Here is a 19,446-nt window from a genome sequence, read left to right as displayed (position 1 = left end):
TCTGGGACACCAGTGAGTCTTAAATATATCATGCCACTGTCTTCTTGCCTCCATGGTTTCTGCAGAGAAATCTGTACATTGTCTTATTGACCTTCCCTTGTATGTGATGGATTGCTTTTCTCTTGCTGCTTTCAGAATCCTCTCTTTGTCTTTGACATTGGACAATCTGACCAGTAAGTGTCTTGGAGTAGGTCTATTGGGATCTATTCTATTTGGGGTACGTTGTACTTCTTGAATCTCTTAATTTTCTGTCTTTTATAAGAGTTGGGAAATTTTCAGTGAATATGTCTTCTATTACTCTTTCTGCCTCTTTTCCCCTCTCTTCTCCTTCTGGGATACCCATAACACGTATATTTGTGCATTTCATGTTGTCACTCAGCTCCCTAAGACCCTGCTCATATTTTTCCATTTTTTTCACCATCTGTTCTTTTGTGTGTATGAATTCGAATGACCTGTCTTCCAGTTCACTGATACTTTCTTCTGCCTGTTCAAATCTACTGTTGTGTCCCTCCATTGTGTTTTTCATCTCCTCCATTGTGGCCTTCATTCCCATGAGTTCTGCCATTTGTTTTTTTAAGTTTATGAATTCTTCTTTATGGTCAGCCAGTGTCTTCTTTATATCCTTCAGCTCTTTTGCTATATCTTCCTTCATTTCATCAAATTTATTTAGCATTAATTGCCTCCACTCCTGTGTCTCAGCTGAACTATTAGTTTGTTCCTTTGGCTGGTTCGTGTTTTTGTGTTTCCTGGTATGGCTTGTTATCTTAAGTTGTCTAGGCATCTGATTTTCTTGATTAGTTTATTTTGGAGCTTGTTTTCTGTCTTTTCCCTAGTGGTTTTCTTGTTGGTTGGCTTTGTTCTCTGGCCTCTGCTATTCAGTTCAACTTATTCTAGACCTCTAACTTAGGTTCTATTTAGTTGATCAGAATTTTTCCCCTGTTGTTTTTTCTGTTTCTTGCTCTGCCTCTATGTAACCTTTTTGTGAGTGGGTCTCCTCAGATATGGTCGACCCTAGTCAGATTTTCCCAGTCTAGTGAGGCCCAGGTCTCATTGGGAGGGTATGGAGTTTTCCTGAGAATGAGACCCTCCTATGAGGCCTTTAGAATTGGTGCTTTTCCTCTCCTGTCCAGCAGGTGGCGCTGGCCAGCCCGCAGCTCCCCCACCAGTGTAAGGAGGTATGAAACCTTTAGTTCTCCTAGTGACTCTGATCCTGTTGGGGGCGTGGCTGACTGAAGGCGGAATCTGAATTCCAGCCCCTGGGGTCTGAATTCCCAGAAGGAGGACTGCCAGTTGAGCTGGACCTCCCTGCACTCTCCCAATCCTAAGAATTCCAGTTGTCTCTCAGGGACACTATTCCCTTCTCCTTTCTCCTGTTTGGGGCCTCTCCAGGTAGATTCCTTGGTCAGCCTGAGTTGCCAATTAAAGACGGGGGTGGAGGCCTTCAGTAGTGAATACGGAACTCAAAGACACTGTGGGCACTCTGTCTCCCCCCCAGCCCAGCCTAGTCCCTCAACCTGGGCTTTCCGATAGAAAATAACCACATATATTACTTTTAGATTTAAAAAAAAAAAAAAGTTGAAAAGAAATCAAGAAAAAGAAAAAAGGAAAGGAAAAAAAAAAAAAAAAGAGTCTCTTTTAAAAGTCTTTCCCCAGCCTGGAAGTTTTGTCAGTGTCAGAATAGAGCACTTAAAGATATGCTTTGGGCTATTGTCTGATAATTACTCTCCAACAGCTTCAGTTCCACCCCTGCTGGGGGCTATTGAAATGCAAAAAGATAAGGGATCAGTGAGAGGCCAGAAGGGACAAAATGTAGGGGAAAAAAAATGGCTTTTTTGGAGTCTGGGAATGGGTGCCCGCTTTTATGTGCCCCCACTTCTCGGAGCCCAGCCCTTCTTTAGCACCCCAGTCCCAAAGTTAGTTAATTAATTTGTTAATCAATTCTGCAGTTGAGGCTGGGTTGAGCCTCCCTTCTTGCCCTCAGCAGATTGCTGTTTTTTGGTGTCCCCCTCCCCCCCTTTCAGGGAGCCGGCAGCAAGACAGTCTGTGAGGTCTGGGTGGGGAGGGGCACCAGACCCCTGGTCCGGGGAACTTACAATGTTTGCTGTGATCTCAGCTTTTCCTCCAATTCCAAACTTGTGTCCAATGTGTGACTGGTTACTGGAGACCCCGAAAACACTGTTTCATATAGTTCCTGGGTAACTGCCAGCTTTACTTCATCTGGAGGCTTTATTGGAGTATTTCTCCTTGTGGAATGAAAAACAGTCCAAGCGAGAAGCGGCGCGGTCGTGGCGGAGCACGGACAGCAGCCTCCTCCCGCAAAACGGCTGTGCTGCTGGCCCAGCGGCAGCGGCGGCGGCGGCGCTTGGGCTGTTGACGCCGGGCAAGCCACCAATGAGTCTTGAATTTGGACGTTTTATTTTATCTATCGTATCCCTGAGATCCATTTCGATTTTTTTGATTTTTTCCCCCATTCTTTCTTTTGTTCTTTCATTTTCCATTCTGTGGTCCTCGAGGAGGCTTAGTAATTGTTCAGCTTCCTCTAATCTTGTATTATGAGTATCCAGAGTCTTTTTAATTTGGCCAGCAGTTTCTTTTATTTCCATAAGATCTTCTGTTTTTTTATTTACTCTTGCAATTTCTTCTTTGCGCTCTTCTAGGGTGTTCTTTTTGTCCTTTATATCCTGTGCCATTCTCTTCTTCATGTCCTTTATATCCTGACATGCTCTTGTTGTTTGTCCTTAGTTGTTTGATTAATTGCACCAAGTACTGTGTCTTCTTATCTTTTGATTTGGGTGTTTGGGTTTGGGTTCTCCATTTCGTCTGGTTTTATCATATGCTTTAAGATTTTCTGTTGTTTTTGGCCTCTTGGAATTTGCTTTACTTGGTAGGGTTCTTTCCTGATATAAAAACATACCGATATCTAATTTGTCAGATCTACAGCTTGGTGGTGTAAACTTTCTCTAACTAGCCAGCAGATGGCGTCCATGAGTCACTTATTCCCCTCAAGTCAGTTCTCAAGTCAGTTCTTGTGGGGTTCAATTGGTGCACTAAGTTTGGGTGTGTTGTTGGTGCTGTCTGGCCTGAATGTAGGGCGTGTGTCTGGGTGGTTAGGGAGGCAGGGGAGCTTTAATAATCAAACCTCCCAGGTGTTCCCGGAGATTTAAGGCTGTTGCAAGAGTCTAAGCCTTCATTTCAGTCTTGCCACAGTTTGTCTCTGCCGCTGATCCACAAGTCCTTGGTATTGGTGTAGGCTCCCTGGAATTTCTGAGTGGGCCCCCCTTCCGAGATGTGCTCTTCCAGGACCTCTGCTGAGGGAAGGTGGTGCCACGTCACAAGTGCGCGCCAGCCCTCCAGGGAAGCCCTGGGCCACTGGGCTGTGCAGGGGCGTTCCAGCCTGCTTTAAAGATGGTTGAATGGGGTGTGTTAATTTCCCCCTTTTCGCACAGCTCCGCCTTCTCAGCTCTGGGACAATTAGATGTAGGTGTACTGAAGGCCACTGTCCACAGCCGATATTGTGGCATGTGCGCAGTGCTGCGGGAAACACTCACCGTTACACTGGGTTTCTTGGCGCAGCACTGGGCTGTGAGTTGGACCCCGGGCAGGAGCATCCCCCGCCCGCCAGGGAGATGGCTGCAAGGGGCACGGTTTCTTTCTCCTTTTGGCTCCCCTCTGCCCCCCTGGCCCCGAGACAATCAGCAGTGGGCTTTCCTCCATGCCAGTCACCGAGATGTTGGCACGGTCTGCTCCTGCTGTGCTTCACTGCTCGGTTCTCACTGTTGTAACTGCAGCCGCTCCTGGGTTTTTTTTTTTTTTTTTAAAAGGAACTAGTCCGTCTCCAAATGCCAACCCTGGTTTCCCCACACTGCAGTGTGGCCGCCAGACTTTCAGCCAGTTCATTCACTCGTTTCAGAATGCAGACTCCTGGTTTCACCAAATGCACGGTCCCTGTGGCTTTAGCAGTCCTTGTCCGGCTGGTGCATCGCTGCAACTGGTGTTCTGGGTCACTTTCTGGCTTTTATCTAGTATTTTTCACGGAGGTGTTTTGTAAGCTTTAAATAAGATATATGTATCATATACTAGCTATATAATGAATGATAGATAATATATCATAATTTTATAAGCATGGATGCTGAATGCATATCTTTATTTTTTTATAGTTGTATATATTTTTTCTAATTTTCCAAAGGGATTTCACAATATTAGCTTAGTGTTTAAAATCCATCCAATTGTTATAAAATTTAGTTATTTCTTAATAAGAATTCATGTAGGATGGGAATTAAGTGATTTCGAGATTTCTTTTATTATTTATTTTGGGAAATTAAACTATAGAAAATTCATTAAACCTGTTTAACCTAAGTTTATTTAGCCTTTTGTTTCATTTTATAAAGCATATATATTTTAAGTTAATTATTTATTGAAAAAGCATTAGAAGTAGAGAATAATGAGAAAGTGGCACTTTCTACTTTTAAAGATTTTAAAATTTTATTAAGTTGTTTATCCTTAAAGTTCTGTAACTGCATTTTAAAAAATATTTAGAGTCTTTCCTTTTTTTAAAATTTATTATTTTTTTTATGTTTTATTGAGATTGTTCACGTATCTTATAACTATCCAGAGATCCAAAGTGTGCAATCAGTTGCCCATGGTACCATCATACAGCTGTGCATCCATCACCACAATTAATTTTTTTTTCAATTTTTAGAACATTTTTGTTACTCCAGAAAAGAAATAAAGACAAAAAAAGGAAACACAAATCCTCCCATACCCCTAACCACACCCCCTCCATTATTGATTCATAGTTTTAGTATAGTGTATTTGTTACTGTTGATGAAAGAATGTTGAAATACTACTAACTGTAGTATATAGTTTGCAATAGGTATATATTTTTTTCCTGTATGCCCCTCTATTATTACCTTCTAGTTATAGTGTCATACATTTGTTCTAGTTCATGAGAGGGATTTCTCCACCACAAGATTCACTGTTTTATACATTCCCATCTTTTAACCTCCAACTTTTCTTCTGATGACATACATATCTCTGAGCTTACCCTTTCCACCACCGTCACACACTGTTCAGCACTGTTACTCTCACAATGTGCTACCATCATGTTGGTCCATTTCCAGATGTTTTAAGTTCATCCTAGTTAAACATTCTGCTCATAATAAGCAACCACTCTCCATTCTTTAGCCTCATTCTATATCCTGGTAACTTGTATTTCATGTCTATGAGTTTACATATTATAATTAGTTCATATCAGTGAGACTGTGCAATATTTGTCCTTGTGTGTCTGCCTTCTTTCACTCAATGTAGTGCCCTTAGGGTTTCTTCATCAACCCATTTTTTTTAAGACGGTTTTGTTCACACACCATACATTCCTTCCTAAGTAAACAATCATTGGTTTCCTGTATAGTCACATATGTATGTATTCAGCACCATTGCCACTATCTATATAAGGACATATCCATTTCTTCCACAAAGAAGGAGGAATAGTCAAAGAAGGTAGAGAGACAAAAGAAAAAGAAAAAAGAGAGAGAGAGAAAAAAACATGACAGCTAGAAAGCAACAAAAGGAAAGATAGCATTAAACTAAGATAGTATAAAGAGTCAGACAACAGCACCAAAGTCAGGAGTCCCATATCCTTCCCTTGTGTCCCCTCCCTCCCATATGCATTTTGCTTTGGTATATTGCCTTTGTTATATTAAAGGAAGCATAATACAATGTTTCTGTTAATTATAGTCTCTAGTTTGCATCGATTGTATTTCTCCCCAATCCCACCCTATTTTTGACACTTTGCACTGTTGACATTCATTTGTTCTACCTCATGTAAAAACAAATTTGTATCTTTTATTACAATCATTGCGTGCCCTAGGTTTCACTGAGTTATACAGTCCCAGTCTTGATCTTTCCTCTTCCCTTCTGGTGTCCCACATGCTCCTAACCTTCCTTTTTCAACCATACTCGTAGTCATCTTTGTTCAGTATATTTACATTGCTGTGCTACTATCTCCCAAAATTGTTTTCCAAACCTCTCACTCCTGTCTTTTCCTTTCTGTCTGCAGTGCTTCCTTTAGTGTTTCCTGTAGAGCAGTTATCTTGTTCACAAACTCTGTCATTGTCTGTTTGTCAGAGAATATTTTAAGCTCTCCCTCATATTTGAAGGACAGTTTTGCTGGATATAGGATTCTTGGTTGGTGGTTTTTCTCTTTCAGTATCTTAAATATATCAGTCCCACTTCCTTCTTGCCTCCATGGTTTCTATTTAGAAATCCACACATAGTGTAATCAAGCTTCCTTTGTATGTGATGGATTGCTTTTCTCTTGCTGCTTTCAGGATTCTCTTTATCTTTGATGTTTGATAATTTTATTATCAAGTGTCTTGGCATAGGCCTATTCAGATCTATTCTTTTTGGGGTATGCTGTGCTTCTTGTGCATTTTTAAGTTACACTATGGATGTGCTTGGTCATCCCATTGATTTTCACGTGAGCCAAGTGCAAATATAATTCAGTAAAATAAAATTATATATTTCATTTCTCAAGTTGCAGATATTAACTTTATTAATTAATCTTTTTATGCTTCCATAAGGTATTTGTTGGTATCATTTTGTGGTATAGTTATTGTGGTGGTTTGAAACTGGATGCACCCCAGAAAAACATGTTCTTAAATCTAATCTATTCCTGTGGATGTGAACCAGTTGTAAGTAGGACCTTTTGATGAGGCTGCTGCAGTTAAGGTATGGCCCACCTCATTCAGGATGGCTCTTAATCCTGTTCTTGGAGTCCTTTATAAATGGAGTTAATGCTGAGAGAGAAAACCACAGAAACAAGAAGCTGAAGCAACAAAACCTGGAAGAGAAGGGAGAGACCAGCAGACACCGCCATGTGCATTGCCATGTGGCAGAGGAGCCAGGGATCACTGGCAGCTGATCTTCGGGAAGAAAACATCATCTCAGTGATGGCTTGATTTATTTTCTTAGCCTTGAAACTGTAAGCAAATAAATTCCCATTGTTTAAGCTGAAGCATTTAATGATACCTGCTTTAAGCAGCCTAGGAAACTAAAATAGATTTTGGTACCAGGAGTGGGGTGCTGCTATTAACAAATACCAGAAATGTGGGAATAGCTTTGGAATTGTGAGAATTGTGAGATGCTTGATATAAAAGGCCTAGATTGCTTTGAAGAGAGTATTGGTAGAAATATGGATGCTAAAGGTACTTTTAATGGAGTCCTTAGAAGAAAATGACAGATGTATTATTGGAAACTGGAGGAAAGGTAATCCTAGTTTTAAAGTGGCAGAGAACTTAGCAAAATTGAGTTATGATGTTGAATGGAAGGTAGAATTTGGAAGTGATGAGCTTGGATATTTAGCTGAAGAGATTTCCAAACTAAATAAAAAAAAAAGTACAGTCTAGTTTCTCTTTCCATCTAGCTTATAGTAAAATGTGAGAGGAAAGGGATAAGCTGAGAACTGAACTCCTGGGCCCAGAGAAACCAGAAATTGATGGTTTGGAAAATGCTGAGCTTCTGGAAGGGAAGTCCCCAGAGAATAGTGCCCCACGTGAGGATTTAACTGAACATGGAACCAGTCAGCCATTTCAGTGTGAGTCAGGATTGGAAATGCGGTATCCAGGAATGATCTTTGGAAAGTCTTACTGTCTGACGGTTTGGAACCCTGTGTACTACATGCAAAACCAACAAGTTTTTTCTTTTTGAGAGATCTGTATGAATGGAACCACTACCAGCCTGAACTAAAAGGGACAGAAGAAGGACAGATTGAAGGAAAAATCACTTCAAGGGCAGGGCCATGGAAACTGAGGTCTGGATGGGAGGCATCTTCTCAGGCCACGGAAGTGGACCTACCCATGTGTGTGGAAAGGGTGAGTCTGCCCTGGCGCTTGGAGAGGGCGGGCCTTCCACCCTACTGTTCTGGAAGAATGCTACCACCCGTTTTCTCAGATCCCTCCAGGATTCTGGAGAGGCTGGCCACCACCCCAGTGCTTGATGAGGGTGGACTCTATGCCCCAAGGATTGTGGAGAACCTGGCTGCCATCTCAGTGCTTGAAGAGTGTGGGTCCTTCACCCCATGGTTCAGTGGGAGATGGCTGCTGCACAAGCACTTGGAGGGGTTGGGGCTGCCACTTCATTAGGCCTGAAGAATAAAACATCATTCCATAAATGACTCTTAGACCCTGAAATCTAATGGAGTATGCCCTGTAGAGTTTTGGGATTGCTTGAGATCCACAGTCCCTGTTTTCCTTCCAATTTTTCCCTATGAGAATGGTAATGTTTATCTGATACCTGTCCCTTCATTGTATATTGGATGCAGATAACTTGTTCTCACAGGTCCGCAAACAGAAGGGAATTGTGCCCCAGAACAGACCACACCTGTAACTGGTGAGACTTTGTACTAAGCACTTTTTCCTGAAATGACTTAAGGTTTTTGGGATATTGTGATGGCATGAATGTATTTTGCATGTAGAAATAACGTGTCTTTTTGGGGTTTCAGAGGGTGGAGTATGGTGGTTTGAAGTTCTGTGTACCTCAGAAGAACGTTCTTAAATCTAATTGATTCTTGTGGGTGTGAACCACTGTAACTAGGACCTTTTGATGAGGCTCTTTCAGTTAAGATGTGACCCACTTCATTCAGGATGGCTTTTAATCCTATTACTGGACTCCTTTCTAAATGGAATTAATACCAGGAGACAGAGAGAGAGAGAACGAGAGAGAGAGAGAGAGAGTGTGCACACATGAGAGAGCGTGAACACCAAGAAGCTAAAGGCATTGAAACCTGGAAGAGAAGGGAGAGACCAGCAGATGACACCATTTGCCTTGCCACATGGCAGAGGAGCCAAGGATTGCTGGCAGCCTGTTGGAAAGAAAGCATTGCCTTGATGATGCCTTGATTTGGACATTTTCTTGGCCTTAGAACTCTTAAGTGAATAAATTCTTTAATCCAGATGATTTCATGATATTTTGTTTTGAGCAGCCTAGGAAATGAAAAGTTATACCCTTTAGAAGCTTTTTATAACCTTGCATCTCTCAGGTGAGATAACTAGCTTCATTCTGTGAAATACAGATTTTATGGATCAAGAGGCAACAATAAAAATATTATTTCTCCTGAGGCCTCTGAATATGAATTAAAGGGACAGTAAGATTTATACATAGTGGGCTTATGGAAACAATGCTGCAATAATGACTGATAAAAAAATTTCCAGTTCTTTACACCTTACTTGAGATAGTACTTAATGGTACTATTCTGATCATTACCTACAGAAAATGCTCTACTTTAGAAACTTGCTTTGAGTCTTTCTTTATATCCTACCTCTCCTCTAGCTGTGTAGGGGGATGTAAAGGAATATGGTTAAGGAGAGTCAGTGGACAAGAAAATGTAATGGAAATTCAGTCAATAGCTTAAGGGATAGCTAACTTGAAAGTTGCCTGAGAATAATTTTACAAATTTTGCAAATTGTCATTAAGATTTGTGCAAATGTAAATGCAAATACTGACTCCCTCTGATAGTTCTCTCTTTCAGGTATTGCACACAGGGGTGTACTGAAGGAGACCACTGCCACAGAAATACCGTTTGAGAGTTAGTATAGTACAAAAATATAAAGAGCTGGAATATTGTAGCAGGGAAAGCAATCTGGCAGGAAGCCACCAGTGTTTGCTTAGAGGAAGTCATTTGATAAAACGTGACCTAAAGAAATAAGCGTTGAAACTGCAGTCAAGCTGCAGAATGTGTGCTTTATCTGTGTGCATTGTCTGTCTGAAAATTGTTTATAATTATTTTATTGTTTGTTTTACAAATATGAATATGGTTGGTCACTCATGCTGTTTTTAAGACATTTAGAATAGTGACCTTGTAAGTAGCATTCTATTTTCTTATCTGTTTACATTTTTACTTAACTTGGAAAATGCAACTGAAGGTAGGTTAGCACTTGACAGACCTTCTACTGAGGTACACCTATGTGGGATGGGAGATAACATCCCCTCTTTCCCCCACCCCAACCCCCGTCCTAAAATAGCTCAACATTTCTTTGAAATTTCATCTTTATCTTAAAAATTCATAAGATTTTAGTATTGCAAAAACTATAATATATTCAGGTTTTGTATAACAGTGTTTAAAATTGACCCCCCAGGGAGATGTTCTGTGTTCTTCTTTTTTTTAAATAAACTTTTATTTTGAAATAACTTCAAATTTACAAGAAAATTGCAAAAATTATAGAAAAACGATACGTAGAACTCCATCATATCCCCTACCCAGATACTCACATTTACCAATTATATGTGTTTTGCCACATTTGTCCCTTCTACCCTCGTATTCATCCATCTGTCCATCCATCATCTGCCTATCAGCATGCCTATCTTTTGTCTACTTATCTATTTTCTGACATTTGAGAGTAGGTTGCATACAACATGGCCCTTTGATACTTCCCTTTATATTTCCTAAGAAAAAGGACACTTGTTTATGTAACTACCTTAAGTATAGCTATCAAGTTAAGAAATTTAACATTGATATAAAGAATACAGATCCATGTTCCATTTTTTATCAGTTCCAGTGATTTCCCATCTTAACCACTTCCAAGCATACAATTCAGTGGCATTAATTGCGTTCCCAATGTTGTGCTACACTCAGCACCATCCATTACTACAACTTTGCCAGCACCCCATACAGAAACCCTGTACCCATTATATATTAACTCCTCATTCCCACACCCCTCTCTTCCTGTAACCTGTACTGTAGTTTCTGACTATAAATTTGCAATTTCTAGTTATTTCATATAAGTGGACTAAAAAATATCTGTCCCTTTGTGTCTGGCTTATTTCACTCCACGTGATGTCTTCCAGGTTCATCCTTGTTGCACATATCAGAACTTCATTTTCTTTTAAGGCTGAATAATATTTCATTGTATATATATATATACTACATTTTATTTATGGTCACTTGGATTACTTCTGCCTTTTGGCTATTGTGAATAATGCTGCTATGAACTTTGGTGTACAAATATCTGTCCATTTCCCTGCTTTTGATTGTTTTGGGTATATACCTAGAAGTGGGATTGCTGGGTTTTGTGGTTATTCTCTGTTTAATTTTTGGAAGAACTGCGAAACTGATTTCCACAGTGACTTCACAGTTTTACATTCCCACCAGCAAAGAATGAGTATACCTATTTTCTGACGTGTAATTTTCTATTTTTAAAATAGTAGCCATTCTAGTGGGTGTGAATGGTATCTTGTGCTTTTGATTTGCATTTCCCTAATGGCTAATGATGTTAAGCATCTTTTCATATACTTATTGAACAGTTGTTTATCTTCGGAGAAGTGTCTATTCCAGTCCATAGTCCATTTTAACATTGGGTTGTTGGTCATTTTGTTGTTAAGTTGTAGGAGTTCTTGATATAGTCTAGATATTAAAGTCTCATCAGGTATGTGGTTTTTAAGAATTTTATCCCATTCTGTTGGTTGTCTATTCAATTTCTTGATAATGTCCTTTGCACAAAAGTTAATAATTTTGACAAAGTCCACTGTATCTATTTTTAATTTTGATGGTCGTGCTTTTGGTGTAAAGTCTAAGAAACTATTGCCTAAATACAAGGCCTTGAAGATACTTTCCCTGTGTTTTCTTCCAAGATTTTTATAGTTTTAGTTCTAATATTTACATTTTTGATTCCTTTTGAGTTAATTTTTGTTTACGGTGTATGGTAAGGGTCACTGTACATTCATTCTTTTACATGTAATCACCCAGTTTTCCAGTACCAGGTGTTGCAGAGACTATTCTTTCCCCATGGAATGAACTTGGCATCCTTGTTGAAAATCAGTTGGCTGTAGATGTGTGGATTTATTTCTGGACTCTCAAATCCATTCCATTTGTTCATATGTCTGTCCTTGTGCCAGTACCAGACTGTTTTAATTACTGTAGCTTTGTAATAGGTTTTAAAATCGGGAAGTATGAGCCCTCCAACTTTGTTCTTTTTCAAGATGTTTTTGGCTATTGGGGGTCCCTTGCCCTTCCATATGAATTTGATGATTAGCTTTTCCATTTCTGTGAGGAAGGCTGTTGGAATTTTTATTGGGATTGCATTCAGTCCATACATCGCTTTGGGTAGTGTTGACATCTTAGTAGTATTAAGTTTCCTGTCCATGAGCATGGCATACATTTCCGTTTATTTAGGTTGTCTTTAATTTCTTTCAGCAGTCTTTTGTAGTTTTCCATATATAAGTCCTTTACATCTTTGGTTAAATTATTCCTGGGTATTTGATTCATTTAGATGCTGTTGTAAATGGAATTATTTTTTTGATTTCCTTTTCAGGTTGTTCTTTGCTGGTGCATACATAGAGGCACCACTGATTTTTGTGTCTTGATCCTGTACCCTGCCAGTTTGCTGAGCTCATTTATTTATTCTTGCAGCTTTCTTGGGATTTTCTGTATATAAGACTATGTCTGTGAATAGGGATAGTTTTATTACTTCCTTTATAATTTGAATGCCTTTTATTTTTTTTTCTTGCAGAACTGTTCTACCTGGCACTTCCAGTACAATGTTGAATAGCTAGCATCCTTGTCTTGTTACTGATTTTAGGGGGAAGTTTTCAGTCTTCCACTGTTGAGTGTGATTTTAGCTGTGGATTTTTCACACATGCTGTTTATCATGTTGAAGAGGTTCCCTTTTCTACCTATTTTTTTTTAGTGTTTTTATCAAGAAGGGTGCTGGATTTTGTCAAATGCTTTCTCTGCATCAGCTGAGATGACCATGTGTTTTTTTTCCTTCATACTGTTAATGGAGTGTATTATGTTGCTTGATTTTCTTATGTTGAACAACTTTTGCATTCCTGGGATAAATCCTACTTGATCATGGTATATAAAACTTTTAGTGTGCAGCTGGATTTGGTTTGCTAGTATTTTGTTGAGGGTTTTTGCAACTATGTTCATAAAGAATATTGACCTGTAATTTTCTTTTCTTTTGATACCTTTCTCTGGTTTGGTATTAGGGTGGTACTGGCCTCATAGAATGAATTAGGGGTTCTTCCCTCCATTTTGATTTATTTTTGGAAGAGTTTGAGAAGAGTTTGTGTTAAATCTTTAAATTTTTCATGAAATGTAACAGTGATTCCATCTGGTTGTGGGTTTTTCTTTTTTACAAGGTTTTTGATTACTATTTCCATTCCATCTCTTTACTTGTTAATGGTCTGTTGAGAGCTTCTATTTCTTCTTGAGCCAGGTTAGTAGTTTGTGTGTTTCTGGGAATTTGTCCATTTCATCATGTTTATATTTTGCATTTCTTGGCACACTGCTATAGTACCTCCCATTTTGAGAAGTAGTGTGAAGATGGTCAGTTTTAGATTTAATTATTGTTAAAATTTTTGTTTAACTCCTTATTGTGGTAACATATATTCAACTCCAGAATTCCTGTTTTAACAACTTTGAAGTGTACAATTCAGTGGTATTAATTATCTTGTGTTACTATCACTGTCATCCATTACCAAAACATTTAGGTACCAAACAGCACCAAAAACAGAAATTCTGTGTCCATTAAGCAGTAACTTGGCTTTTCTCCCCATCCCACCCTGATAACCTGTAATCTGTTTTCCATCTCTTTGAATTTGTGTAGTCTAAGTTATTTCATGTAAGTGGAATCATACAGTATTTGTCCTTTTGTTGTCTGGCTTATTTCACTCAACACAGTGTCTTCCAAGTTTCATCCATGTTGTAGAATGTATCAGAATTTGATCCTTTTTTGTAGCTGAGTAATACTCAATTTTATGTAGATATTACCTTTTGACTATCATGAATAATGCTTCTGTGAACACTGATGTTCAAGTATCTGTTTGAATCTCTGCTTTCACTTTCTTTTGAGTATACACATAACAGTGGAATTGCCAGGTCATATGGTAATTCTCTGTTCAACTTTCTGAGGAATCACCAAACTGTTTTCAACAGCACCTGTACCAACAATGTACAATTATTCTAATTTCTCTGCATCTTTGTCAAGACTTTTTTTTTTTTTAATAATATCCATCATAATGGGTATGAAGTGGTGTTTCATTGTAGTTTTGATTTGCATTTCCCTAATGGCTAATGATATTGAGCCTCTTTTCATGTGTTATTATTGGATATTTGTGTATCTTCTTTGGAGAAATGTCTATACAAGTCCTTTGCCTGCTTTTTAATTGGATTGTCTGTTTGTTATTGAGTTGTAGGAATTCTTTATATATGCTGGATAGTAAAACTGTAAGAGATGTGATTTGCAACTGTTTTCTACTGTATAGGTTGTCTTTTCAGTTTTTTTATAATGTCCTTTCATGTACAAAAGTTTTTAATTTTGATGAAGTCCATTTTACCTACTTTTTTCTTTTCTTGCTTGTGCTTTTGGTATCATACCAATGAAGTCACTGCCAAATCCAAGGTCAGGAAGGTTTTTTCTTATGTTTTCTTCTAAGGGCTTTATGGTTTTGGCACATATGTTTTAGTCCTTGATCCATTTCCAGTTAATTTTTGTACATGGTGTGGGGAAAGGGTCCAACTTCTTTCTTTTGCGTGTGGAATTCCAGTTTTCTCAGCACCAGTTGTTGAAGAGTCTATTCTTTCCATATTGCATGAACTTGGCACCCTTGTCAAAAATCAGTTGGCCATAGATGTGTGGTTTCATTTCTGGGCTCTCAATTCTATTACATCAGTTTATGTATCTGTCTTTATGCCAGTTATGCACTGTTTTGATTGCTGTGGCTTGGTAGTAAGCTCTGAAGTTGGAAAGTGTGAGTCCTCAAATGTTCTTCTTTTTCAGGATTGATTTGACCCTTTGGGGCCTCTTACAATTCCGTATGAATGTGAGGATCAGTTTTTCCATTTCTGCAAATAAGGCTGCTGGAATTTTCATATGATTACATTCAATCCATAGATCGCTTTGGGTAGTATTGACATTTTAACAATATTGAATCTTCCAATCTATGAGCACAGGATGTCTTGCCATTTCTTTAGGTTTTGTTTAATTTCTTTCAACTCTGCTTTTTAATTTTCAGAGTATAATTATTTCACATCCTTGTTAAGTATTCCTAGATATTTTATTTCCTGTTTAAGTTTTGTCTGTTTAAGAACAGTGTTATACACTAATGTAGGGTGTTTGTCAAAAGTGTTAAATTTTTCATTGCGAAGTGATACCTTTTACTTAGTACACCACTAGGAACCTATAATTCAATTTAGTTTAATTCTGTTAATATTTACTTCATATCTGCTTTGTACTAGATGCCCTCATAGGGGATGCAAAGAGTGGCATCTTCTTTCATATAACTCACAGTCTCCCTGTGGGGAGAAATGCTTGTCATATAGCCAACTTTCTAGTCTCCTGACTGCAGATAGCTTATGGTCTTAGTAGGAGACAGGCATGTAAAATCTGAGGTAAATATTCTTTAAATACTGTAAGGGCATTTATTAGGGAAGTCATCACAGAGGAGATAGTCTTTAAGAACTCTTGCACATGAACATTGGAGGAGGAGAAAAGCCTGTGGGTAGAGTTATGAAAGAGTATTGTGTGTGCAGGGGGGACCACAGAATTGTTTGGAATAACTCAAGGATAGTGTGGTTTTGTGGAACGGTAGAAAATGAGACTAGGAAGGCATTCAGGGAGGGGATATTTTAGAGTTGTATTTCTACTAAGCTAAGGAATTAGAATTTCATCACAGTAGGCAAGTAGCTGATGGGTTTTGAGTTGAAAAGAGACATGCTTTTGGTTTAGAAAGCAGATGGCTATTCCCTTGTCTCTACGGTGCTTCCAAAAATCTGTTGTGAAAAAGAGTCAGAGTAAAGTAAAAAAGTAGTACAAGTGTGACATTAGGAGTGTTCGATTTAAGAAATGAACAGGGTTGGAATACTCAGTGAAGAAAGGCTCAGAGAACTGCTAATCAGATTTAAAAAGTAAGGTAATTAAAAGTAGCTCTAGTCAGTCTTTTAATGTGTTGTATGCTTATATTATCATGTTTTAAATATCTTCCACTAGTTGGCACAACCAGAAATTCATTTTTTTCCTTTGCAATTTTGTTGAGATAAAGTCACATACCATACAGTCATCCAAAGTGTACAATCAGTTGTTCACAGTATCATCATGTAGTTGTGCATTCATCCCCACAATCAGTTTTTAAACATTTTCATTACTCCAAGAAAAGTAATAAAAATAAAAGTAAAAAAGAGCACCCAAACAACCCCTTCCCCCATTGTTCATTTACTTTTAGTCCCCATTTGTCTACTTATCTGTCCATACACTGGAGAAGGGGAGTGTGAGCCACAGGGTTTTCACAATCACATGATCAAACCATATGAGCTATATAGTTGTACAGTTGTCTTCAAGAATCAGGGCTACTGGGTTGCAGTTCAGCAGTTTCAGGCATTTCCTTCTAGCTATTCTAATACACTAAAAATTAAAAAGCAATTCACTTTTGGCACAGTGCTTTTGTAGTATGTGGCTGGGTGTACAAAGGCAAATTACAGGTAATTTTAGAAATAAAAACCCCATTATTTAACCGTGAGGAAAAATCTCCACAATTCTATCAAGAAGCAAATAAGGCCAATTTATTTTTCCAGTTAAAAATATGAGCTGTCTTACTAGTGATTCAAAAGGTAAGCATGTAGAAGGAGGTACCTGAAACTGTTGATCTGTAATGCAGTAGCCTTGATTCTTGATGATTGACTATATAGCTTTTATCATGTGACTGTGTGATTGTGAAAACCGTGTGACTGACACTCCCTGGATCCAGTGTATGGGGAGATGAGTAATAAAATAAAGACAAAAAATAGGTGTGAATAATAGGAGGGGGGAAGTGTATGGGATGTTTTGGTTCTTTTTTTATTTTTATTATTTTCTTTATTTTGGAGTAACGAAAATGTTCTAAAATTGTGGTGATGAATACACAACTATATGATGACGCTGTGAGCCATTGCTCGTATACTTTGGATGGATTATATGGTATGTGAATATATCTCAATAAAATTGCATTTAAAAATTATAAAAAAGACATGAACATGTAATTAATGAGACCTGTTGTTTGTACAGTTTTGGCAATTACAGATATACCTATTTCCTAAGCTGGAAAGAAAGCATAATAAAAAGAGAAATATATCAACCTAATTTATATACAGGTAAGAAATTATTTATATGACATTGGAAACATGAAAACAATTAACTCACTTGATGAAACCTAATTTAAAATTCTTAAAACGTTTCAAATAATGTGTGTCAGAATTATGGAATAGGCCCCTCTGGTGGTGATGACCTCCCCATGAGAACATGCGTTTCACAAAGGTCCTCCTTCATCCCTCTCCAGAAAAGGAGAAGAGGAAACACAAGACCTGATGAGGAGCTCCACATCCTAATTCATAACTGTGAAATGCCCAGGATACTATAAAATCACCACTGTCTAGCCGTGCACAGATGGTGGCTTTGTGTGTTGGCTCCTCTACTGTCCTCTGCCAGCCCCCAGGAGAAGACCAAGGCTTGCAGAAGGATGGTGCTTCAGATAGAAGCAGCACTAAAGACTCTGAGGCAAGATTCGTGGGATAACATCCTAACAAACACATTTTGAATTAAAAAAAAATCACTGAAGAGTACATTCTTTCTCTGCTCACAGCAGTTTGGTCATCCATATTGTGACTGCACAAACCCAAGGTAAAAGTAGCTCCCTTATAGTAGTTTCTCTTTGAAAAATTACATTGAAAATCATCAGTGGTCTTCAGATGACATTTTTATTTTTATTCTAGTCTTCTTTTGTTCTTTTAAAATTTTAAATTTATTTTTTTAATAGATAATACATTCAGATGGTTCAAAATTCAAAAGAAATTGAAGGGCTTGTAATATTCATTCCTTGCATATTTGTCTAGAGATAATTTAAGCATTTGCAAGTTTATGTGTGAATCTGTATTTATTTTTGTCTCCTTTCCTTTTAAGCAGAAATCAACAATTCTCTAGCTTAAAAATAAATTTTGTTTACATAAAGCATAATTCTAAATCAGTACAGGAAGTGTCCCCTTCCTCATTATTTTTTAGAAGTGCTTGGTGTTTCTTTGAATGACTAGATCCAATTTTATTTAACTAGTGCCTTTTGTTAGATTTTTGGGTTATTTTAATATAGTATTGACTCCATAAAATATTTTAGTGTTGAAAATCATTTGTTTCATACTTTTCTGTCAGAAATATTGCCTAGTTATGCAAAAAATAGATGAATGTTGGGAGGTGAGTGAAGGGTAGCCTTTAGCTAGTTTTTGGTGGTTTGAGGTAGAGTTTGTGTAAGGACTTTTTCCTGTTTAAAATTGGTATTCTATTCTTCTGTCTTACGGGCATGCACATAAGCAATACCATTCTACAGAAAGGGCTTAAGAAACTTGAGTCATGGGGGCAGCTTTCAGGCATCTCCTGGGAGAACTTCACATCATAGAGCCAGAGATCTGGGTTAGCATTTCAGCTGAACTGCTTCCTTGCTCTGGGAACATGGGCAAGCCTGAAACTCTGAACTCATCAGATCTTTTTTTATCTTATTCTCTTTATGTCATTTTTGTCTTCTTAAAAAAAAAAAAAAAACTAGTTGTAAAGAATTCAGGCAGTAGTTAACTGTTCATTGTTCTCTTGCTTTCCTCTGCATGTATTTTTATTACATTTATATAATCCTAAAAATGATTTATATCAAAAAATGAGTTGTTTTAAATTTTATAGAAAGATTTTGATGTCTGATGTAATCTTTGGAACTTCTTCTATTTAATATTATATTGTTAAATTTCGTCCATATTGTTATCTGTCACTAAAATTTATTCATCTTATAAGATATATTTCATTATATGACTATAACCAGAGTTTGTTTATTCACCAATTGGGTTTATGGGCATTTGGGTTATTTCCTGGATTTTGTTATTGTGAGCAGTGCTTCTAAGACTATTCCTACTCTTGTTTTTTTCTGTACACATGCAGGAGTTTTTCTTAGGTATATACCTAGGAGATGAATTGCTGGGTTGTAGCATATGTGAATGTTCTGCTTCAAGAAATTGTCAGACTGTTTAACAAAGTGCTTGTACCACAACAAATAAGTTCCCAATTCTGTTTGTTGGGTATACAGATAAGCTTCCCGTTCTCATGGAGAGTATATTCTAGTAAAAAATAAATAAGTACGTGAAAACAATTTCAGAAATATTGCAGTGTTACGAAAGAGTAGATAGGAGTGTTGGGAGCTGGGTGAGAAAGGGTGGTCTTCAGCCAGTGTCTGATTGCTAAAGGCAAAGAGGGAGGGCTTATTTTAGTTAGTGCAACCTCGGAGGCCTCAGTCAGGGAGGGACATTTGAGCTGACACCTGGAAGAAGAGGCAGTTGTGTAAATATCTGGGATTTCAGGTCAAGGGAGTGTGTGAGTACAGCGGCCCTGAGGTAGGAGAGTTTCAGCCAGTAGCAGAAAGCACGCGAGCACTGTGGTTGGCTTGCAGCGAACC

The 19,446-nt window shown here is 38.1% G+C and overlaps 1 protein-coding gene and 1 pseudogene across 2 annotated transcripts in view; both read left to right on the top strand.

Annotated features, from left to right (window-relative positions):
* The window catches only part of ARHGAP32 (Rho GTPase activating protein 32), a 403,775-nt gene that overhangs the window by 50,694 nt on the left and 333,635 nt on the right, over positions 1 to 19,446 (top strand). Inside the window, exon 1 of one of the 2 annotated variants that reach the window (XM_037841947.1) lies at positions 17,290 to 17,642. The exons of the other annotated variant lie outside the window; for it this stretch is intronic. The gene's annotated coding sequence lies outside the window, so the exon portion shown is untranslated. Of the gene's footprint in view, positions 1 to 17,289; positions 17,643 to 19,446 lie in introns of those variants that run through there. 2 annotated transcript variants of the gene reach the window in all.
* On the top strand, positions 16,963 to 17,509 carry LOC119538786 (annotated as a pseudogene).

Source organism: Choloepus didactylus, chromosome 6 (assembly GCF_015220235.1).
Source record: "Choloepus didactylus isolate mChoDid1 chromosome 6, mChoDid1.pri, whole genome shotgun sequence".
Lineage (NCBI taxonomy): Eukaryota > Metazoa > Chordata > Mammalia > Pilosa > Megalonychidae > Choloepus > Choloepus didactylus.
Note: the sequence above shows the minus strand (reverse complement) of the source record. Positions and strands in the feature narration are given on the sequence as shown.